Here is a 25,086-nt window from a genome sequence, read left to right on the forward strand (position 1 = left end):
TTCTTTAATTTGCTGATGTGGCATATCACACTAATTGATTAGCTGATACTGAAAAATCTTTGTATCCCTGAGATAAATCCCACTTGATTATGGTATATAATCCTTTCAACTCAAAAGCTTTTGCACTGCAAAAGATACTATAAACAAGATGAAAAGACAACAGAAGGGGAGAAGATACTTGCAAACAATGTGACTGACAAAGAATTAGTCTCCAAAATTTACAAACAGCTCACGCAGCACATAGCCAGAGGAGAGGGAACATTGGGACCAGAGCTTGGTGGTGATGGTGGATTGGCCACAGAGGAGTCAGCAGCAGCTGAGAGGCTGAGGGGGGCCTTCTGCTCCTGGATGGCCTGCTGGCTCTGGGGAGAACAGACTCCTGGGCGGATCTGCTGCAGATCAGCAGCCGGCTGGTGGCAGCAGTGAGGCTGGAGTGCCCTCTGCTTTGGGGCATCCTTCAACATCAGCTTCAGCCTCCCCCAGACCTCCTTCCCAGTCACTCCAGCGGGGACTTGCCTCAACCTCGGGCTGCAAGTTGACTGACACCAGACGGCCAGTAAAGGTGGACACACTCAATGAGGACCAGCAGTGGGACAACCAGGGCACCAGGCCCATCACCCAGCTACGTGAAGTGCATGTCCCTGCTAGTCAGGGCCTGGCAAAACACGGTCCACTGGAGCAGGGAATGGCACACCATGTCAGTGTTCTTGCCTCGAGAGGCCCCCGAATAGTATGAAAAGGCAAAAAGATATGACCTGAAAGGTGAGCTCCTCCAGGTTAGTAGGAGTCCAATATACTACTGGGGAAAAGCAGAGAAATAGCTACAGAATGAATGAAGAGGCTGAATGAAGTGAAACAGAAATGAGGCCCAGTTGTGGTTCTATCTAGGGGTGAAAGTAATGTCCAATGTTGTGAAAAACAATATTACATAGGAATCTGGAATGTTAGGTCCATGAAACAAGGTAAACTGGATGTGGTCAAACAGGAGATGGCAAGAGTGAACATTGACATTTTGGGAACCAGTGAACTAAAATGGACTAGAATGGGTGAATTTAACTCAGATGACCATTATATCTCTACTGTGGTCAATGGAGTAGACCTCATAGACAACAAAAGAGTCTTAAATGCAGTACTTGGGTGCAGCCTTAAGAATGACAGAGTGATCTCAGTTTGTGTCCAAGGCAAATGATCCAACATCACAGTAATCCAAATCTATGCCCCAATAACTAATGCTGAAGAAGATGAAGTTGAACAATTATCTGAATAAGACCTACAAGACCTCCTAGAACTAACTCCAAAAATAGATGTCCTTTTCATTAAAGGGGACTGGAATGCAAAAGTAGGAAGTCAAGATACCTGAAATAACAGAGAAGTTTGGCCTTGGAGTACAAAATGGAGCAGGAGAAAGCTAACAGAATTTTGCCAAGAGACCACACTGGTCATGGCAAGCACCCTCTTCCAAAAACACAAGAGATGACTCTACACATAGACATCAGCAGATGACCAACACCGAAATCAGATTGATTATATTCTTTGCAGTCAAAGATGGAAAAGCTCTATACAGTCAGCAAAAACAAGACTGGGAACTGACTGTGGCTCAGATCATCAGCTCATTATTCCAAAATTCAGAATGTAAGGGAAATCACTAGGCCATTAATGTATGATCTAGATGAAATCACTTATGATTATACAGTGGAAGTGACAAATAAATTCAAGGGACTAGATCTGGTAGACAGAGAGCCTGAAGAACTTTGGATGGAGGTTTGTAACATTGTTCAGTAGTTGGTGACCAAAACCATTCCCAAGAAAAAGAAGTGCAAGAAGGCAAAGTGGTTGTCTGAGGAGGCCTTACAAATACTTGAGAAAAGAAGAGAAGCAAAAGGCAAAGGAGAAAAGGAAAGATGCACCCAACTGAATGCAGAGTTCCATGGAATAGCAAGAAGACATACTAAAGCATTCTTAAGTGAACAATGCAAAGAAATAGAGGCAAACAATAAAATGGGAAAGACTAGAGATCTCTTCAAGAAAACTGGAGATACCAAGGGAACATTTCATGTAAAGTCAGGCACAATAAAGGACAAAAATGACAAGGATCTAGCAGAAGCAGAAGAGATTAAGAAGAGGTGGCAAGAATACACAGAAGAACTGTACAAAAATGTTCTTAATGACCCAGATAACCATGACGGTGGGGTCACTCACCTAGAGCCAGACCTGCTGGAGAGTGAAGTTTAGTTGGCCTAAGGAAGCATCACTACGAACAAAGCTAGGGAGGTGATGGAATTCCAGCTGAGCTATTTCAAATCCTAAAATCCTAAAAGATGATGCTGTTAAAGTGCTGCACTCAATATGTCAGTAAATTTAAAAAATTCAGCAGTGGCCAGAGAACTGGAAAAGGTCAGTTCTCATTCCAATCCCAAAGTAATGCAATGCCAAGTAATGTTCAAATTACCATACAATTACACTCCTTTCACACGCTAGCAAGATTATGTTCAAAATCCTCCAAGCTAGGCTTCAGCAATATGTGAACCAACAACTTCCAGATGTACAAGGTGGATTTAAAAAGGTAGAGGAACCAGAAATCAAATTGTCAACATCCACTGGATCATAGAAAAAATAAGGAAATTCCAATAAAAACATTTCCTGCTTCATTGACTATGCTAATCCCTTTGACTGTGTGCATCACAGCAAAACTGTGGAATATTCTTGAATATATGGGAATACCAGACCACATTACCTGCCTCCTTAGATCTGGACGTGGAACAGCAGACTGGTTCAAAATTGGGAAAGGAGTATGTAGAGGCTATATATTGTTACCCTGTTAACAGAGTACATTATATGAAATGTTGGGCTGGATGACTCACAAGCTGGAATCAAGATTTCCAGGAGAAATATCAACAACCTTAGATATGCAAATGATACCACTTTAATGGCAGAAAGTGAAGAGGAACTAAAGAGCCTCTTAATGAAAATGAAAGAGGAGAGTGAAAAAGCTTACTTAAAACTCAACATTCAAAAAACAAAGATCATGGCATCTGGTCCCATCACTTTATGGCAAATAGATGAGGAAAAAATGGAAATGGTGTCAGATTTCATTTTCTTGGCTTCAGAATCACTGTGGACAGTGACTGCAGCCATGAAATTAAAAGACAGTCAATCCTTGGAAGGAAAGCTATGACAAACTTAGCATGTTAAAAGCAGAGACATCACCTTTGCTGACAAAGGTCCATATAGTCAGAGCTAAGGTTTTTCCAGTAGTCATACATGGATGTGAGAGTTGGATCATAAAAAAAGCTGAGCACTGAAGAATTGACACTTTCAAACTGTGGTGGTTGAGAAGACTCTTGAGAGTCCTTTGGACAGCAAGGAGATGGAACCAGTCAATTCTAAAAGAAATCAAACCTGAATATTCATTGGAAGGACTGGTGCTGAAATTGAAGCTACAATATTTTGGCCACTTGTTGAGGAGAGCTGCTTTATTGGAATAGACCCTGATGCTCTGAAAGATTGAGGGCAAGAGGAGATGGGGGTGACAGAGAATGAGATGGTTGGATCACATTGCTGATTCAATGGACATAAGTTTAAACAATCTCAGGGAGACAGTGAAGGACAGGGAAGTCTGGCGTGGTGCAACTGATGGTGTTGCAAAAAGTCAGACACAACTTAGCAATTGAACAACAACATGCAGCTCAATACCATAAAAACAAACAACTCAGTCGAAAAATGGACAGATGATTCAAATAGACATTTTCCCAAAGAAAACATACAGATGAGCAAGAGGTACATGAAAAGATCTTCAATGTTGCTAATTATTAGAGAAATGCAAATAAACACTATAATGAGACTATCACCTCACACCTGCTTGTATGGCCATCATCAAAAAATCTACAAACAGTTGATTTTAGAGATGGTGTAGATAAAAGGGAACCTTCCTACACTGTTGATGGGAATGTAAACTGGTACTACCAGTATGAATATCTGTGTGGATGTTCCTTAAAACACTAAATATAAAGCTACTATATGATCCAGCAATCCCACTCAATCCTGGGCATATATTTGGAGAAAAACTTGGTTCAAAAGTTCATACACCCAAATGTTCATTGCAGCACTGTTTACAATAGCCAATGCATGAGAGAAACTTAAATGTCCAAATGAATGAATAAGGAAGATGTGGTACATTTATACAAAGGGATATTACTCAGCCATAAAAAGAGTGAAATAACACCATTTACGGCAACATGGATGGACTTGCAGTTAATCATACCAAATGAAGTAAGTCAGACAGAGAAAGACAAATATCTTATGATATCACTTATATGAAGAATCTAAAAAAAGATACAATGAAAACTATTAGCTTATTTTAAAATGGTATAAAAACAAAGCATATGTTCGTAAAATATTAAAAGGATGATCAGATCTATGCCATGATTTCTTAATATAAATGGTTTCAAAATTCTATGGATTAAGTAATTTTTTTTTAGGAAAAAATATAAGGAGACATTTCAGTCCTCTTAACTGTCCCTTTACTATTCATGGGCCCGGTGAGCAGCACCCCATGAAGAAGATCTGCAGATTCTCTCTTACGACTCAAGAAACATAACTGGGTTCTGCTTCTAGCATCCTCTCTGAATGTTGTTGGTTGAATATTCAGTTCTTTCTCATTGCTCTGTATTCTCTGCATGGCCACTTCAGAATCAGGTCAAGGATGCAATTTCAACTCTATTGTTTATTGAAAGCTTCAACTCTGTATCCTTTAATCCAACTGCTGTAGCCTTTATCTCCATCCTCAGACAATCCAGCCCCAGTTGAGGTTCTCAGAATGCCTGTCACAGTCCAGCATCTCAGGTTCCAGCTTATTGACAATAAGAGACTTAAAGTTATGAATAGTTTGGATTATTCATAATAAAGAAATGTTTTATTTATGGATTTGTGCTTCCTTAAAATTCTGCTTCATATATATATTAATAGAAGTATGAAGCATGTATCACAGAACATGTATCATGTGATCATTTATTCATAAAGTATTCATCAAGGCCTTTAAAGACTTTACTCAAAAGGGTCCTTCATGTAACATATTCTAAAAATAAAGTATAATTTTGGCTAATGGAACCAGAAATGATAAACTGTTTAGAAACTTACACTCAGTAATAAAATTTTATGAGATTAGCAATCTCTCAACACAAATAGTTTCCATGAGAAACCATTATATAACCACTAGTTGGGGAGGATAGTACAAAAATAAACAGGTTGACGTATCTTGAATCATTATTTCCTTCCATAAATATACCTGCCAGTGAAAGTGTGAAACTTGAAACCACTGACCAAGTTTGCATCTTTAATAAACATCAGTTAGCTACTTACTGATTTCTGTTTCTGTTCCTCCTTTTTTCTACATGTTATATGATCTGTCTTGTTTTGCCAACCCTTCCCTTTGAATATGTCAATACTGTTATACATGCAAAGTGTGACTTTGAATAAACATTTTCACTGGAACATGGTTGCTCAGGAAACTTCTTAACCACACATGTTCCTGATATCTCATATGTAAGGTGGTTTTGGATGGCTCACTTTATTTGTTATGCATTGATATTATTATATTAGAACTTTGGGCTCTGAGGAATCTACCTCACTGATTCTTTCAATGAATATTTACTGTCTACTATGTGGGAGGCATTGTTCCAAGTACTGGCAATTAACACTGTTTTTAATTACTAGTTTATGCCCTTTTGGAGCTGATATTATGATGGAGAGAACTGCCTTTAGCTAAACAAGCAAACAATTGTAATATAATATTAGGCTCTGATATGAGCAATAAAGAAAAAGCAGAGTATAAGCAGAGTTGTGTGCCCATGATCAGTCATGTCCAACTCTTTGCGACCCCATGGACTTCAGTCTGCAAGACTCCTCTGTCCGTGGCATTTTTCAGGCAAGACTATTGGACTGAGCTGTCATTTCCTCTGTCAGGGGATCTTCCCAACCCAGGGGTTGAACCTACATCTCCTGCATCTTCTGAATTGGCAAGTGGATTGTTTATCAGTGAGCCACCCAAGAAGCTCTTTGGGAGGGGGTAAAAGAAGGTTTTTTGAATTGGACTTTCAACAAAACCTCTCCTAGAAATTGATCATTAAATTTGTATATAAAGTGAATGAGGAAGCAAGCCTTATAAGTATCTGATGGAAAATATTTTAGGCAATGAAAACTTAAGTTCAAAGCCCAGTGAATTGGGAATATGATTGATGTTGTCCAGTATGGCTAGAGTGGGTAGAGGAGTGACTGAAAAGACAGTAGCAGGAAATCAAATCATATAGGGCTTTAAAAGCCATGGAGGAGATATTAGATTCTTTTTTCTAAGTGTTATGAAAAGCTAAAGAAGAGTTGAGAGCAGAAAATTGACATGACAATTTAAATTTTGAAAGGATTACTAGAAATCCTTACAGTGACGGTTATAGTGTGAAGACTACAGAAGATAAAGTAAGAAGACAAATTATTTTTATTTGTTCAGGTAGACAGTGGTGTTGGCTGTGTCTGTGGCAATGGCAATGAGAAGGTGATAAGTGGGACAGTTGGAATAGAAAAGTTTCAATGTGACTCTAAAGCTTTGGACCTGAATAATGGAGTGGTGTCCATTTTCTGAGGTGGGCTATGTTGGGAGAAGAAGAGTGTTGTGGGGAGAGTTTTGTGTATGTTAACTTAAAGATGCCCATTTAACAACCAAGTGGAGATGCTATAGAGAGAGTTGGTATCTGAGCCTAATATTCAGGGGATGGTTTGTACTAGAAATGCACCTTACGAAGTCATTTCCAAGCTATAGATATTCTTTGGAACCATGAGAGTGGACAAGATCACCTATAGACCAAGTCTAGTTAGAGGAGTTTTGAGGTTGGATTTCCAGGGCACTCCAAAAACCGGAGAATGAGGGCCCAGAAGAAGAGGCTTGTGAGGGAGGAGAATATACTGGGTCTCCAACCATATACCCTGAACATCTTTGCTAAGCCAATCACTAGAATGTGACAATCACTATTTCTCTAAATCTCTAAATTTCATAAACATAGGAACCAATATTTAAAATGTGGGTAATAAAAATAACTTTCAGACAATTTGTCCATCTCTCTCTTCCATACAATAACTAAAAAACATAATGAAACTAGCTTTTCCTTTAGAAACTCCCCATCAAATTCTAAACCAGAGCTGGAAGAGAAACCCCAAACCCTAAACTTATTATGTATTAGATATATATACCTCTCACTCCTTTGAGAGTAACACAACACATTAGAGATTTTCCAGACAAAACTTTTGGTTGGTGTGGGGATTCATTCAAGTACACAAAGTAATGGGCATATATACATAGGTTCTTTCCATGCCTCATATTGTTTGATAGTCAGATACGAACAGAATGATGAGAAAGTCTCACATTGACTCAGATTATCCAAAAAGGCTCAATTGTGGATGATCTCAATTTTATTTGACTTTTGTTTTGCTCTTTATAATTCATTTGCTATTGTTCAGTTTCTGGAATTTCCAAAGGATTTAATAGATTTGACTTAAAACAATGTTATCAGAAGCAAACTTTTGCAATATGGTAAAAGCATTGAAACAAACAACCCAATCTAAAAATGGGTAGAAGACCTAAACAGACATTTTTCCAAAGAAGACACACAGATGGTCAAGAGGCACATGAAAAGATGTTCAACATCACTAAAGAATGCTGGGGAGAATGTGAAGAGAACCATTCTACACTGTTGTTGGAAATGTACATTGATACAGACATCTTGCTGGACAGTATGTAGTTTCCTTACAAAACTAAAAATAGAGCTACCACATGACTCTGCAATTCCACTCCTAGGTGTATAACTGGAGAAAAACATGATCCAAAAGGACACATTCACCCAAACATTCATTGCAGCGCTGTTTACAATAGCCAAGACACGGAAGCAACCTAGATGTCCATTGCCAGCAGAGTGGATGAAGATATGGTGCATTTATACAGGGGAATATTACCCAGCCACTAAGAAGGGTGAAACAATGCCATTTGCAGCAACATGAATGGACCTAGAGAGTGTCATACTAAGTGAGGTAAGTCAGACAGAGAAGGAAGAATATCATATAGCATCCCTTGTATTTGGAATCTAAAAATAAATGATACAAATGAACTTACAAAACAGAAAGAGACTCATGGATAACCATCAAGGACCTGGGGTAGAGCACAGGGAACTCTGCTCAATGCTATGTGGCAGCCTGAATGGGAGTGGGAGCTTGGGATAGAATGAGTACCTGTAAATGTATACAGCTGAGTTCCTCTGCCGTTCACTTGAAACTATCACAACATTGTTAATTTTGTATCCTAGTACAAAATAGAAAGTTAAAAAAAACTGGCTAAAGCTAAAAAGATAAAAACTTTAAATATATACTAGAAATTGAGGATGTTTTAAAAATGTATAATTTTGTCAATTTCTCTCGAAGAGAGTAAAAGAAACTTTAATTCAATCCATTAGAAAAAAAATTGATTTTTTTAAAAAAATTAGAATTCCCTGGGAAAGGAATTAAGTCATCATAAGGGCTGTTAAATTTCCTAAAATGAACAAAGGGGTCCACTGGAAATTATATGTTATGTTGCTGGCTATTGTTGTGTAGTTACTAAGTCATGTCCAACTCTCTTGAGACCTCATAGACTGTAGCCTGGCAGGGTCCTCTGTCAATGGAATTTCCCAGACACAAGTATTGGGGTGGGTTGTCATTTCCTTCTCCAGGGGATCTTCCCATTCCAGGGATTGAACCCACATCTCTTACACTGGCAGGCAGATTCTTTAGCGCTGAGAAGAGATTAAAAGAAACTTAAATTCAATCCATTAGGAAAAAAAAACAACTGATTTTTTAAAAATAGAGATCTCAGGGAAAGGAATTAATTAGTCATAAGGGCTATTAAATCTCCTTAAATGAACAAAGTGTTCCCTTGGAAATTATATAAATATTCTTTAAAATATTTCTTTTCCTGACAAAATGTCATTTACATTATTAAAATGACCTAATTTGAAGAAAATATCCTTAGAGACATAAAAAAAACACAAGGTGGTAGAAATATTAAATATGATAAATTTTAGGCACTTAATCCTTATTTTTATTTTTTCTCCCCCACCCTTTTTTTTAAAAATTAATTGCTTTACAATCAGGAAATTTTTGTAATGTATCCTTGGTGTGATGTCCTACTGGTGACGGTCAACTAATTTTCACTGATGAAAGAAGGTTATATTGTCAAAAAACATATAAACAAAAAAACCCAAGCAAATGAAACAAAACATGCTTTCCAAGCATAGGATGACAAATTAGCAACTTTGAATTCTACTTTTGTCTTGTTTTCTGTTTGGCAAATTATGCTTAGAAATTGAGATTGTTTTTGGCAAGAATTTATTCAATATAGGTTCACTGTGGAAACTAGAAAAATTTCACAAATCAAGAGCATACAGGATAATGTTTCTTAAATGTACTCTATATCAATAATAGATGGATCAAACTATTGTTCCACACAAGGGGAAGATGATAGGAATAAAGTTCAAATTTAGTTGAGGTGTAAGTTTCTACAAATTTGTTCTCAGAACAGTGGGTTAACCTACTGAGAAGGAATAGCCAGCTGCCCAAGCAAAAGTGAAAATCCTTTGCTGCTAGAGCATGTTGCTAGGAACAAAGGTACTGATGTCAGCAGGTAAGGAGGTTTCCCTGGAGGGGCCTGCAGGTTTTCATCAACAAAGAGTTGTATTGCCCAAGCAGGAATTAACATCCCAAAGTCTTCAGAGAACAGTTTAGATCAGCAGAGTAAACTTGCACAGATCAAACACTTCGAGTTGCTGGTCAAACCTCTTTGTACTTAGAGCTAAAAGTCCCCTAAGCCATAGTTGCTCCTCCACATGCTCTTATGGTCAAGCCCTCAACAGCGCTGGTCAGTAGCTGAGTTATTGAGTGCTTACCAAAAACTACAGATATAAATGACAACATCCTGAAACAGATTTCTCAGTATAAACATTTTCACTCTTAGAACAAAACAAATTCATTTTTAGAACCAGAAACAAGTGGATTTTAAATCATTTCAAGCCAATACACAATTACTTCCAAGTTATTCAGCGAGATACAACGCAAAGCATGTAAAACTGTATTAGGTCTATTCACTGTAGATGATCTAGATGGATACATTGATTATGAACTATGTAACCTCAACCCGAGTTACTGGATTCCAGGTGTAGCAATTATTTATACTAGAGTTGGACAGAAGAACTATGGATGAAATTTCATAACACTGTACCAGAGGCAGTGACCAAAACCACCCCAAAGAAAAAGAAATTCAAGAAGGCAAAATGGTTGTCAGAGGACAACCAGAGGTTGTCAGATGTTGTCAGAAGAGGCTTTATAAAGAGCTGAGGAAAGAACAGACGTGAAAGACAAGGGAAAAAGGGAAAGGGAAGGGAAAGATATACCCAACTGAATGCAGAGTTCCAGAGAAGAAGGAGAGATAAGAAGACCTTCTTAAATGAGCAGTGCAAAGAAATTGAGAAAGACAATAGAATGGGAAAGACTAGAGATCTCTTCAAGAAAATTGGAGATATCAAGAGAACATTACAAGAAAGGATGGGCATGGTAAAGGACAAACAGTAAGGAACTAACTGAAGTAGAAGAGATTAAGAGGTGGTAAGAATACAAGAACTATACAAGAAAGGTCTTAATGACCTGGATAATCATGATGGTGTGGTCATCCTAGAGTGTGAAGTCAGGTGGGCCTCAGGAAGAATTACTAAGAACAAAGTGGAGAACATGGAATTCCAGCTGAACTATTTAAAAATCCAAGATGATGCTGTTAAAGTGCTGCACTCAATATGTCAGTAAATTTGGAAAAATAGTGGACACAGGACTGGAAAAGGTCAGTTTTCATTTCAATCCCAAAGAAGGGCAATGCCAAAGAAATGTTCAAACTACTGTACAATTGTGTTCATTTCACATGCTAGTAAGATTATGCTCAAAATCCTTCAAGCTAGGTTTCAGCAGTACATGAACTGAGAATTTTTAAATGTACAAGTTGGATTCTGAAGAGGCAGAGGAGCCAGAGATCAAATTGCCAACATTTGTTGGATTGTGGAAGAAGCAAAGGATTTCCAGAAAATCATCTACTTTTGCTTCATTCACTATGCTAAAGCCTTTGAATGTATGGGTCACAACAAGCTGTTGAAAATTCTTACAGAGATCAGAGTACCTTACCTGACGCCTGAGAAACCTGTATGTAGGTAAAGAAGTAACAGTTAGAACTGTTCTATGTCCTATGTTTAGAACATAGAACAACTGACTGGTTTAAAATTGGGAAAGCAATAACAAGGCTGTATACTGTCTCCCTGCTTATTTAACTTTTATGCAGAGTATATTATGCGAAATGCTGGGCTGGAGGAATCACAAGCTGGAATCAAGATTTCCAGGAGAAATATCAGTAACCTCAGATATGCAGATGATACCATTCTAATGGCAGAAAATGAAGAAGAACTAAAGAGCCTCTTGATGAAAGTAAAAGGACAATGAAAAAGTTTTAAATACAACATTTAAAAAATTAAGATCATGGAATTTGGTCCCATCACCTCATGGCAAATAGAAGGGGAAAAGTGGAAGGAGTGACAGATTTTATTTTCTTGGGCTTCAAAATTACCACACAGAGTGATTGCAGCCATGAAATTAAAAGACGCTTGTTTCTTGGAAGGAAAGCTATGACAAATGTAGACAGCATATTAGAAAGCAGAGACATCACTTTGCTGACAAAAGTCCATCTAGTCAAACCTATGGTTTCTCCAATAGTCACATACGGATGTGAGATTTGGGTCATAAAGAAGGCTGAGCACCAAAGATTTGATGCTTTTGTGCTAGAGAGACTCCTAAGAGTCCCTTAGACTTCAAGGAGATCAAACCAGTCAATGCTAAAGGAAATCAACCCTGAATATTCTTTAGAAGCACTGATGCTGAAGCTGAAGCTCCTATACTTTGGCCATGTGATGTGAAGAGCCAACTCACTGGAAAAGACCCTGATGCTGGGTAAGATTGAAGATAAAAAGAGAAGGGGGCAGCAGAGGATGAGATGTTTAGATAGCATCACTGACTCAGCGGACATGAATCTGAGCAAACTCCGGGAGACAGTGGAGAAAAGGGGAGCCTGGTGTGCTATAGTCCACAGGGTGGCAAAGAATTGGACAGGACTTGGCAATTCAACATCAACAACAACCTGAAACTGAGTTTCTGGATTCCTGGTGTAGCAATTATTTGTACTAGATTTGGTAATAAAAATTTCCCTCAATTAAAAAAAATTTAAAAATTATCTTACCTATGTGAATATATAGTTTTGCATTATGAATCATATTGGCTAGAAAAAATTTTAGAACTAACATATTCTAAAAATCTGCATTAAGATTGTGTCAAAATCTTTAGAATTATGGGAAAAAAGAAAAAGACTTTCTTCTGAAACTGCTAACTCTCCCTTTAACTTCTGTTATCTTAGATTGATCTCTCTCCTACTATATGATTCTACTTTTGGAAGCAAAATGTCAGACCTTGGAATACCATTAGGATTAATCTGTTTTATTAAAAGATATGTTTCTGCATAGTAACTCAAATCTTGTTTAAAAACGTCTCCAAAGCAAATGTATCTACCCTTAGAATGGCAATTTTCATTAGGTTCAAATTGTGCTAACATTTTATGTCACAAGCAACTAATTTTTTTATGTTATTCATCTTGAAATTTTATGTTTTTTTTTTCTGCTTCTATCTTCAATGTTTCTGTCTTAGTGCAGGCTGCTATAACAAAATACCATAGACAGAGTGACTTTAATAACAATGTTTATTTCTCACAGTGCTGGAGGCTAGAATGTCCAAGATCAAGGGGACAGCAGATTCAGTATATAGTGAAGATATTCTGCCTGATTTACAGGCAGCTACATTTTCGCTGAATGAGAAAGGTTTCTTGTCTTGTCTTTTGGTTATAATGGCACTAATCCCATTACCAGTGAGTGGTTCACCCTTGTGACCTCTAAACCTAATTACTTTTCAGAGGCTCCACCTCCAAATACTATCACATTGTGGGTTAGGGCTTCAACAGATGAATTTGGGGAGGGCACAAACATTCATTCCATCCATAGCAGTCTCTTTTAAAGCATGTAAGGCAATAATAATGTCAATAATAACAACTTTTATTTGCAGAACACTTGCTCTGAGTCAAACACTCCTCTAGGATATTACAATCATCCTAGCTCATCTAATCTTCACAACAAATCTGTTAGGTAGGGTGATTATTATCACCTCTATTTTACAGGGAAAGCTGAGGAAAAGTGACACTAAGTAGCTTGCTTAATGTCATTAATTTGGGAAATGGCAGAGTTGGGATTTTAACTCAGTCTGATTTTAGAGACCACTTTCTTTACCAGCATGTTACATAGATTATTTCCTTACTCCTATTTTTTTTTTTTTTTTTGGTTTTGTTTAGCTTATTAGTAACTTTTAACAAAGAGTATAATACTCAAGGCTTCCCAGATGGCGCAGTGGTAAAGAATACACCTGCCAAACAGGAGAGGCAAGATACACAGTTCAATCCCTGGTCAGGGAAGATCCTCTGGAGAAGGAAGTGGCAACCGGCTCCAGTATTCTTGTCTGGGAAAGCCCATGGACAGAAGAGCCTGGAGGCTACAGTCCATGCTGTTGCAAAGAGTCAGACACATCTTAGAGACTGAACAACAACACAATAGTACATAAAACAAAGGACAGCAATCTCTAGTTCTCATTTAATAACTGATCACTTGTTCTTGTTCAGTGCTCAGTCATGTTCCAGTCATTTGTTTGCATCCCTGTGGACTGCAGCACATCAAGCTGCCCTGTCTTTCACTAGCTCCCAGAGTGAGCTCAAACTTATGGCCATTGAGTCAATGATGCCATCCAATCATCTCATGCTCTGTTGCCCTCTTCTCCTCCTGCATCAGGGTCTTTTCCAATGAATTGGCTCTTCACATAATGTGACAAAGGTATTGGAACTTCAGCATCAGTCCTTCCAATGAATATTCAGGACTGATTTCCTTTAGGATTGACTGGTTTGATTTCCTTGCTGTTCAAGAGACTCTCAATAGTCTTTCCCAGAATCACAGTTCAAAAGCATCAGTTCTTTGTGCTCAGCCTTTTTTATGATCCAAATCTCACACCCATACTAGGAAAACCATGGCTTTGACTATACGGACCTTTGTTGGCACAGTGTTGTCTCTGTGTTCTAATACACTGTCTAGGTTTGTAATAACTCTTCTTCCAAGGAGCAAGCTTCTTTTAATTCCTGCAGTCAGTCTCCTAAGTGATTTTGGAGCCCAAGAAAATAGTCTGTCACTGTTTTCATTTTTTCCCGATCTATTTGCCATGAAGTGATGGAACTGGATGCCATGTTCTTAGTTTTTTTGAATGCTGAGTTTTAACAGCTTTTTCACTCTCCTCTTTCACCTTCAGCAAAAGGCTCTTTAGTTTCTCTTTGCTTTCTACCATACAGGTGGCATCATCTGCATATCTGAGGTTATTGATATTTCTCCCGACATTCTTGATTGCAGCCTGGCATTTTTCATGACGTACTGTGCATATAAGTTAAATAAACAGGGTGACACTATACAGCTTTGACATAGTCCTTTTCCAATTTTGGACCAATCCATTGTTCCTTGTCTGGTTCTAACTGTTGCTTCTTGATTTGCATACAGATCTAGTGATTCCCAGGGTTTCCAGCAAATCAGTGACTGTGTTTCAGAGCCCTGCGCAATTACTGGTTTATTTCATAACTGCTGAGTTGAGATAGCATGCTGGTCTCTGTGAACAGCACCCAGGTAACTGCATGTAAAAAATGTATTTAATGTAGTAGATGGTAGAATTAAAGATAGGTTCAGATTAGAGGCAGCTGAGTAAGCCTATTTTTTCTATGTAGGGGGATATTTTACTAGTAGCAATTAATATCTGATTTAAGTCAGAAATATTTTAATCTTCAAATTCAATTAGGGAGTTTCTATTATGAATTAATATAGTTTCATGTAATTTATGTGTTTCCCTGGATATCCCAATAGTATGCTAGTAGCAATGCTTTCATTAAAAGTTTTCATATCAAAACAACAAATAAAGCATGCTTTTATGTTTCTTTTATATCCTCTTTTAATTTCAATACCATTTTTATTATTCAGCTATAAGTATTTAGAGAAATCCCTAAGAAGATCTTCTGTACTATTGATTTTCAGTTGCCCATAATAGATTTCTTTGCTGGTTTTCAAAGAGCTTTTCAACAAAAGATTATTACTTTAAAGATAGTGGAAGGCATTGTTAACCATATCATATAATCATTCCTGAGGCATGGACTTAGAATATTGCCTGATATTGCAAAGCAAGTCAGTTTCAGAGTTAGATTGATGTTCTAATCTGTTATTCATGCCACAATCTGATAAAAAAATGAAAAGTTTTGTGAATTAAAAATAATAGTAACCTCATGAAAATATCTGTGGTAGGATGTGGAATTTGAGTACATATAAATTTGTATTACAGACTTCTTACATGAAAGGGCTATTAGGGAACAATCTTGTCAAATTTCCTGGTAAATTACAGGTAAGGATAGATTAAGTGATTTACCCAAGGCCACACAGTTTTCTCATGATACTGAAAGTATAGAATTTCATTTTATTTTCATTCTACACTTATTGACAGGATAGTGTATGCCAATTTTCTACTGTGTGGCAGGAATTCAAAGATGAAAGATGCACTAGGATTGCAAATAAAGGAGGAAAAAGAGGTAAAAGAATAATTGCAATGTGGTATGATTATTTCTGTGAGATGGAGAGTCCACTCCTTTCTAATAGTGCTCTGCCCCTATAGCACTGCCTCCTCATATTCCAAGTCAGGAAAACAAATGCACTGTTGTCAAAATGATCAAGTTTTGACTGAGAATTACTCATAATTATAATTCCAAATTAAAACCTGGAAAACTACAAGCTATAGTTGGCAAAGTGTTTTGTCAAATTTTGTCAATATTCTCTCAGTAGAAAGATTATCAAGTGTAAGATATGGATATAAACATGTACACAGGTTTATTAGTGTTATTACACTTAGTAAAGTTTATTAAATTTATTAAAGTAAAATTATGGGGTAATGCATTTCTTTTTTTTTTTTTTTCATTTATTTTTATTAGTTGGAGGCTAATTACTTTACAATATTGTAGTGGTTTTTGTCATACATTGACATGAATCAGCCATGGATTTACATGTGTTCCCCATCCCAATCCCCCCTCCCACCTCCCTCTCCACCCGATCCCTCTGGGTATTTTATTTCTTGTAATCAGGTTTGTTTTGAGTCAAATAATCACAAACATGAAGGTTTCTCCTGAAGCTTACAATTTATCACTGACCTATAGATGCACATTCCAGCCCAAAAAGGAAACACTGAATAGATGAGGAAATCCAATAATTAATTTCAATGATTCATTTAAATTTGGGGCTTTGGGAATGACTACAGGTTTTGTAGTACATACAGAATACTTAGCAGAAAAGTAATAAAATGAGAAAATCATCACTCAAATTAACCTGCAAGGTTCCCGGAGGAATTGGGGCAGCAGTGAGAATTGATACGATCAAAACCCTTTTATTTTACAAAAGGAATATAAATTTGAGCAGTTATCTTAAATAGTATAAGCATCTGGCTCAGCTGGCAAAGAATCCGCCTGCAATGTGGGAGACCTGGGTTCGATCCCTGGGTTGGGAATATCCTCTGGAGAAGGGAAAGGCTACCCACTCCAGTTTCTGGCCTGGAGAATTCCATGGACTTTATAGTCCACGGGGTCAGAAAGAGTCGGACATGACTGAGTGGGTTTCACTTTCACTGGTATATGTTATATTTCCGCTAATAGTGTCATCCTAAAGTTTTTTATATCTGTATATTCTCTTAGTATATACCTATTTTTTAAAATTCAAACTGAATTCACATTTCTAAGGGTAAGATAAGAGCTGTGTGCTTGCATGCTCAGTAGCTCAGTCATGTCTGACTCTGCAACCCCATGGTATGTAGTCCCCAAGGTTCCTCTGTTCATGAAATTTTCCAGGCAAGAATACTGGAGTGGGTTGCCATTTCTTACTCCAGAGCATCTTCCTAACCCAGGGATTGAATCCATTTCTCTTGGGACTCCTGCACTGGCAGGAAGACTGTTTACCATGCACCACCTGGGAAGCATCCAGACTCTGTTAATACTATAACCCTACAATTATTTTCACACATTTGCTTTAGAGTACATCATTAGCATTTCTTGATACCTGATCATTCTCTGCATGGTCCTAAGCATATCTTGGGTAGTATATAATTTTCTAGAGATGTTAAATTGATAAAATTAGTTTTGCCAAAAGCATCTATTTCTAATATGAAAGGAATAGATCTCACAGAAAAGGTTGCCCCTGGTTTTCTGAACAGCCCTAGGTATGTCACTGAACTTCTCCATGGTTACTGTATTTTTTTTTTTTCTCTTTGATCACATCTCTTAGGTATTAGATCTTAGGGCTTTAAAGAAAAAAGATATCTGAGAAAGAAAAGGGGTACCCATAGGAGAATTCTTTTAAAATCAGGATGTGAATAAGGGAAGTTTGATAGAATGTGATAAAACATAGAATAAGGAAAAAATTAATGGAGGAAGTGGAGCAAGAATGATGAGGGGAAACAAGCCAGCTATGCAAGATGCAATTTCCTGTTTGTTGTTTGTTCTTATGGTATTTCTTTGTCAATGTTGTGTCTATTTTAACATTTCTTGGAAGATGTATATGTTTAAACTCACTTTTTGTACCAATAGGTGTTATTACACACAATAAAATAAGCTCCCAAAAGGCAAGTCTAAAAAGCAAATATTTTGATTAATAGGATCAATGTGATTTTAAAAATGCAAGCATAGAAAGCATTTTCTCTTTTGTTCACAGTGCTAGTGTTAAGTCGCTTTCAGTCGTGTCCGACTCTTTGCAACCCCATGGGCTGTAGCCCACCAGGCTCCTCTGTCCATGGGATTCTCCAGGCAAGAATACTGGAGTGGGTTGCCATTTCCTTCTCCAGGGGATCTTCCCAACCCAGGGATCAAATCCGCATCTCTTATGTCTCCTGCATTGGCAGGCGGGTTCTTTACCACTAGTGCCACCTGGGAAGCCCCTTTTGTTCAGAAAAAGAACTACTTACAGTTATCAGAATTTAAATCAATATTTAATTTACTAAAGATAAAATAGCTTAACTCTCCCTTATGCCTTGGAGCCATATTTATAAATCTCATGAAAATAAATGTGAATATTTCTCTTAAATTTTCCTTTCATTAGTGTTTGACCAACTTTATTTGAACAATAAATTCCTTTAAACAAAAGCCTCACTAATTAATTTAATTAGTTAAATTTTCTGGAGCATTTTATTCTGCTTTTAAAAATACAACATATTTGAACTACAACACGTTGCTGAAAGAAACTACAAAAAGTTACCAGAAGATATTAAATAATATGAAAATAAATTAAGAGATAGCCCATATTCATGGATCAGAATACTTAACATTATGAAGATAACAATTCTCCCCGTTTGATCTTCAAATATAGTGGAAAGCCTATAAAATTCCCAATTGACTTATATTGCTAAAATTTACAAGCCAATCCTAAAATTTGTATTGAATAGCAAAAATTTCCTGAAATAGAACAAAGTTGGAGGACTTAAACTATCTAACTTCAATAACTACAAACTGCTTCAGTTACTGCTTCGGAAAGTTACTTCAGTAACTGCTTTACTACAAAGCAACAGTAAACAAGATAGTGTGATAAAGATAGACATATGGATCAATAAAAGAATTTAAGATCCGGAAATAAACCTCTAAGTATGTGTATGTATGTATATTGGAAAAAAAGCAATGATAAACCTAGACAGTGTATTAAAAAGTGGAGATATCACTTTGTTGACAGTGGTCTGTATAGTCCAAGCTACGGTTTTTCCAGTAGTCATGTACAAATGTAAGTGTTGGACCATAAAGAAAGCTGAATGTTGAAGAATTGATACTTTCAAACTGTGGTGCTGGAGAAGACTCTTGAGAGTCCCTTGGATTGCAAGGAGATCAAACCAGAATTTCCTAGAGGAAATCAGCCCTGAATAGTCATTAGAAGGACTGATGCTGAAGCTGAAGCTCCAATATTTTGGCCACCTGATAGGAAGAACTGACTCATTGGAAAAGACCTTGATGCTGGGAATGATTGAAGGCAGGAGGAGAAGGGGACGACAGAGGATGAGATGGTTGATGGCGTTACGGATGAATATGAGTTTGAGCTCTGGGAGTTGGTGATGGACAGGGAAGCCTGGTGTGCTGCAGTGCATGGATCACAAAAAATTGGACATGACTGAGTGACTGAACAAAACTGAACTGACTGATAAAGAAAGACAATAACAAGTATTGGTGAATATATGGAGAAACTGAAAAACTCATCCCTTGTTGGTAGAGATACAAATGGTGAAGTCACTTTGGAAAATAATTAGACATTTTCTTAAAAAGCTAAATACAAATTTACCACATGGCTCAGCATTTTTACTCCTACATACTTTCCAAGCAAAATGAAAATATATATCCACACAAAGGCTTCTATGTTGATGGTCATTGCAGCATATTTATAATAACCAAAATGTGAAACATTCCAAATATCCATAAACCATGAAATGGGCAATCAAATTATGGCATATTCATACAATGAAATACTAATTAGCAATAAAAAGGAGAGATATTAAAACATAGGTGAAAGATGCCAAACACAATGATTACATATTGTATTATTCCATTCAAATGAAATGTTTCAGAAAAAAAAAATCCAAACAAATAAAATTAGATTAAGGGCTGGGTATGGAAAGGAAATATAGTAGTTGAATGATGGTCCCCAAAGATGTCCATATCCTAATACTGAAAGTCTGTTTTCTTATATGGCAAAAGGAATTTTGCGTAGGTAATCTAGTTAAGAATTTTGAGATGGGGAGATTATTCTGGATTATCTGGTTGGGCCCAATGTAATCACAAGAGTCGTTATAAGAAAGCAAAAGTGTCACAATCAGAGAAGACAATTTGAAGATGTTGCTTCTGGATTTGAAGGAGAAAGAGGCTAGCTAAGAACAAAGACATGCTAACAGTCTCTAGAAGCTAGAGAAGAGATGATGTAAGAAATGACTAGCAAGGAAACAGATTTTCCCTTTGAACTTCCAGAGAAGAAACAACCCTGTTAACACCTTAATTTTAGTCCTAAAAGATACATTTTGACTTCCAACTGCTAGGTAATAGAGTTGGGTTGCTTTAAATCATTAATTTTATGGTAATTTGTTACATTCATAATAGAAAATGAAGCTATATTTCTTCTAAAGACTCTAGAGAATTTTTTCCCCCCTTTTTCTAACTCTAGAGACTTGCCTGACTTTTTTGGCTCATGGCCCCATGTCACTGACTTCTTGCTTCCATGGTCCCACCCCCCTCTCTGATTTCTGTTCCCGCTTTTATTTATAAGAACACTTGTGATCACATTGAGCACACTGACACAAGATAAATCTCTTCATCTCAAGATCCTTAACTTTATTAAACCTGCAAAATCCCTTTTGTCATTTAAGATAACATACTTATAGGTCTCAGGGAATAGGACATAGATATCTTTGAAGGTAAAGATTCTGCCTACTACATTTCATAAAGATGCTAAAAATTATATACTTGACTAAAGCATCTTATAAAGTTGAGGTTATAAACGTACCAAATCAGGTTTTTGGAACTCTTCCATTTCTGTTTACAAACTGAATCAAATTTCATTTAAAATCACTGATTAATGAAAATTCAAATTACTCTCATATTTAATATTAAAATATTCATATTATGAGTTTTATTAAATTCAACATTTCTAAATGTAACAGTAAATCTTTTCAGGATTGAAAAGATAGTAACCTAAACAACTTGGTTGACCATTTTTCCAGTCTCAGCAAGCCTGAAGTTACTAGTACAATTGCTTATTAGTCTGAAGATTTAGGTAAGGATGAAGAATGGGCACTGCTTATGTACAGGAGTTAATGGGCCCCATTTTATAGTTCTTTAATGTGAAAGTTCATGTTTACAGCCTTATATATGAAGTCAGTGATGCCATCCAACCATTTCATCCTCTGTCATCCCTTTCTCCTCCTGCCTTCAATCTTTCCCAGCATCAGGGTCTTTTCCAGTGAGTCAGTTCTTCACATCAAATGGCCAAAGTTGTGGAGCTTCAGCTTCAGCATCAGCCCTTCCAATGAACACCCAAGACTGATCTCCTTTAGGATGGACTGGTTGGATCTCTTTGCAGTCCAAGGGACTCTCAAGAGTCCTCTCCAACACCACAGTAGTTCAAAAGCATCAGTTCTTTGGTGCTCAGCTTTCTTTATGGTCCAACTCTTACATCCATACATGACTACTGGAAAAACCATAGCTTTGACTAGATTTGCTGACCATATACAGCAAAGTATGTGTCAGCTTTTTTAATAAGCTGTCTAGGTTTGTCATAGCTTTTCTTCCAAGGAGCAAGCGTCTTTTAATTTCATGGTTTCAGTCAACATCTGCACTGATTTTGGAGCCCCCAAAAATAAAGTCTGTCACTGTTTCCATTGTTTCCCCATCTATTTGCCATGAAAGTAATGGGGCTGGATGCCATGATCTTAATTTTTTGAATGCTAAGTTTTAAGCCAACTTTTTCACTCTCCTGTTTCCATTTTTTCATACATCAACACTTATTTCTACTTAATATGATTTAATATACCTATTAACTGTCTGATTGAATTCTGCATTATTTTTGTTCTTCCTATGTAGGTCACCACATTTCTAAAGTCATTCTAATGAAATCTCTTTAGATTCCTACTTTGTTCTATCTTTTATAACAAAAATCTCTATTCTAACAGGAATGATGGTTGTGCTGAAATTTTGCAAATAATGCTGCTCTAAAGTGGTTTATATCACCCCCTACTTTTGCTGAGTCTACAAATAATTTGAATATTTCCAGTAAACCAAGGATGTTACAGTCATCAGCAATTGCAGCCACACTTTATGGTGAGCTGGTGAGCCCAGAGGGAACTCAGAAAAGAAAAGAACACCTGCCATTTAGCAATCATCAAACTGCAGCCACTCAGGTGAGCCCTGAGGAAACTCAGGATGTGAAAACACAGGATACTGGCCCCAGATAAATGAGGTGACCATAAAAGGAAGATAATGATCATTTGAATTAAACTCTCTTATCCCCATCCATTTTAGGTCACTGTTTCATAAGATGTCAATGTTAAATCTTGCAATCTCCGGCTTGACCATGCCCAATTTACCTTAATTCATGAATGTAACTTTTCACGTTCCTATGTAATATTGTTCTTTACAGCATTGGACTTTATTTTCACCACCAGACACATTCACAACTGAGCATCATTTCTGCTCTGGCCCAGCAGCTTCTTTCTTTCTTTCTGAAGCTATTAGCAATCACTCTGCTCTTCATAGTAGCATATTAGATACCTTCTGACTGGGGGAGGGTCATCTTCCAGTGTCATATAATTTTTGCCTTTTCATAATGTGCATGGGGTTCTCGCAGCAAGAATACTGGAGTGGGTTGCTATTTCCTCCTCCAGTGGAACATGTTTTGTCTGACCTCGTCATTATGAGTCATGTGTCTTGGATGGCCTTACAAGTCATGGCTCATAGCTTCACTGAATTGTGAAAGCCCCTTTGCCACCACAGGCTGTGATCCACCATGATCTTTGTATTTAATACTGTGGACAAGAATCACTTAGAAGAAGTGGAGTAGTCCTCATAGTGAGCAAAAGAATCCAAAATGCAGTACTTGGGTGCAATCTCAAAAATCACAGAATGATCTCAGTTCATTTCCAAGGCAAAGCATTCAACATCACAGTAATCCAAGTCTATGCCCCAACCATCGATGCTAAAGTTGACCAGTTCTGTGAAGAACTACAAGATCTAGAACTAACACCAAAAAAGATGTCCTTTTCATATACTGAATTGGAATGCAAAAGTAAAAAGTCAAGAGATATTTGGAATAACAGGCAAGTTTGACCCTGGAGTACAAAATGAAGTAAGGCAAAGACTAACAGAGTTTTGACAAGAGACTGCACTGGCCATAGCAAACACCCTTTTCTAACAACCCAAGGGATGACTCTACACATGGACATTACCAGATGATCAATACTGAAATCAGATTGATTGTGTTCTTTGTAGCTGAAGATGGAGAAGTTCTATACTATCAGCTAAAACAGGACCTAGAGCTGACTGTGTCTCAAATCATCAGCTCCTTATTTCAAAACTCAGGCTTATATTGAAGCAAGTAAGAAAAAGGGTTTGGTTTGACCTAAACCAAACCCTTTATGACACTAATTGGAGGTGATGAATAGATTCAATGCATTGGATCTGGTAGACAGAGTTCCTAAAGGACTATGGAAGAAGGTTTGTAACATTGTACAGGAGGCAGTGACCAAAGACATAAGAAAAAGAAGTGCAAGAAGGCAAAGTGGTTGTCTGAGGAGGCTTTACAAATAACCCAGGAAAGAAGAGAAGTGAAAAACAAGGGAGAAAGGGAAAGATATACCTATGTGAATGCAAAGTTCCAGAGAATAGCAAGGATATCTAAGAAGTCCTCCAATGAACAATGCAAAGAAGTAGAGGGAAACAACAGAATGGGAAAAGCTAGAGATCTCTTCAAGAAAGTAAGAGCTATTAAGGGAAATTTTTATGCAAGGATGGGCAAGATAAAGGACAGAAAAGGTAAGAACCTAACAGAGGCAGAAGAGATTAAGAAGATATGGGGAGAATACACAGAAGAACTGTACAAAAAAGGTATTAATGAGTACAAAAAAGGGTATTAATGACCCAGATAATCACGATGGTATGGTCCCTCACCTAGAGAAGGGCATTCTGGAGTATGAAGTCAAATGGGCTTTAGGAAGCATTGCTACAAACAAAGGGCTTCCCTTCTTCCCTAGCTGGTAAAGAATCCACCTACAAAGCAGGAGACCCTGGTTTGATTCCTGTCAGGAAGATCTGCTGGAGAAGGGATAGGCTACCTACTCCAGTATTCTTGGGCTTCCCTGGTTGCTCAGCTGGAAAGGATCCTCCTGCAATGTAGGAGACCTGCGTTCGACCTCTGGGTTGGGGACATCCCCTGGAGAAGGGAAAGGCTACCCACCCCAGTATTCTGGCCTGGAAAATTCCATGGACTTTATAGTCCATGGGGTCATAAAGAGTCAGAAATGACTGAGCAACTTTCACTTCACTACAAGCAAAGCTAGTGGAGGTGATAGAATTCCAGCTGAGCTATTAAAATCCTAAAAGATGACACTGTTAAAGTGCTGCACTCAATATGTCAACAAATTTGGAAGACTCAGCATGCCCACAGGATTGGAGAAGGTCAGCTTTCATTCCATTCCCAAAGAAGGGCAATGCCAAACAAGTTTCAAAATATCATACAATTGCACTCATTTCACATGCTAGCAAAGTATGTTCAATATTCTTTAAGCAAACTTCTGCAGTACATGAACTAAGAACTTCCAGATGTACAAGCTGGATTTAGAAAAGGTAGAGAAACCAGAGTTCAAATTACCAACATCTGTTGGATTAGAATCATGAAGAAAGCAAGGGAGTTCCAGAAAAACATCCACTTCTGCTCTACTTCTGCTCCACCCTTATGGCAGAAAGTGAAGAAGAACTAAAGAATCTACTGATGAAATTGAAAGAGGAGAGTGAAAAAATTGGCTTAAGCTCAACATTCAGAAAACTAAGATCATAGCATCTGGTCCCATCACTTCTTGGCAAATAGATGGGGAAACAGTGGACACAGTGGGTGACTTTATTTTGGGGGACCCCCAAATCACTGCAGATGGTGACTGCAACCATGAAATTAAAAGACACTCCTTGGAAGAAATGTTATGACCAATCTAGACAGCATATTAAAAAGCAGATACCTTTGCCAGCAAAGGTCCGTTTAGTCAAGGCTATGGTTTTTCCAATAGTCACATATGGATGTGAGAGTTGGACTATGAAGAAAGCTG

General features: G+C 37.5%; 1 long non-coding RNA gene across 1 annotated transcript; it reads right to left on the minus strand.

The window, feature by feature from the left end:
- Positions 1-976: 976 nt before the first annotated feature.
- On the minus strand, positions 977-22,849 carry LOC122427738. Its single transcript, XR_006265527.1, has 3 exons — positions 22,806-22,849; positions 3,830-3,841; positions 977-1,076 (listed from the first exon to the last, which is right to left on the minus strand). It is a non-coding gene; the product is annotated as an uncharacterized LOC122427738 (long non-coding RNA).
- Positions 22,850-25,086: the final 2,237 nt, after the last annotated feature.

The sequence above is a fragment of the Cervus canadensis genome, chromosome 25 (assembly GCF_019320065.1).
Source record: "Cervus canadensis isolate Bull #8, Minnesota chromosome 25, ASM1932006v1, whole genome shotgun sequence".
NCBI lineage: Eukaryota > Metazoa > Chordata > Mammalia > Artiodactyla > Cervidae > Cervus > Cervus canadensis.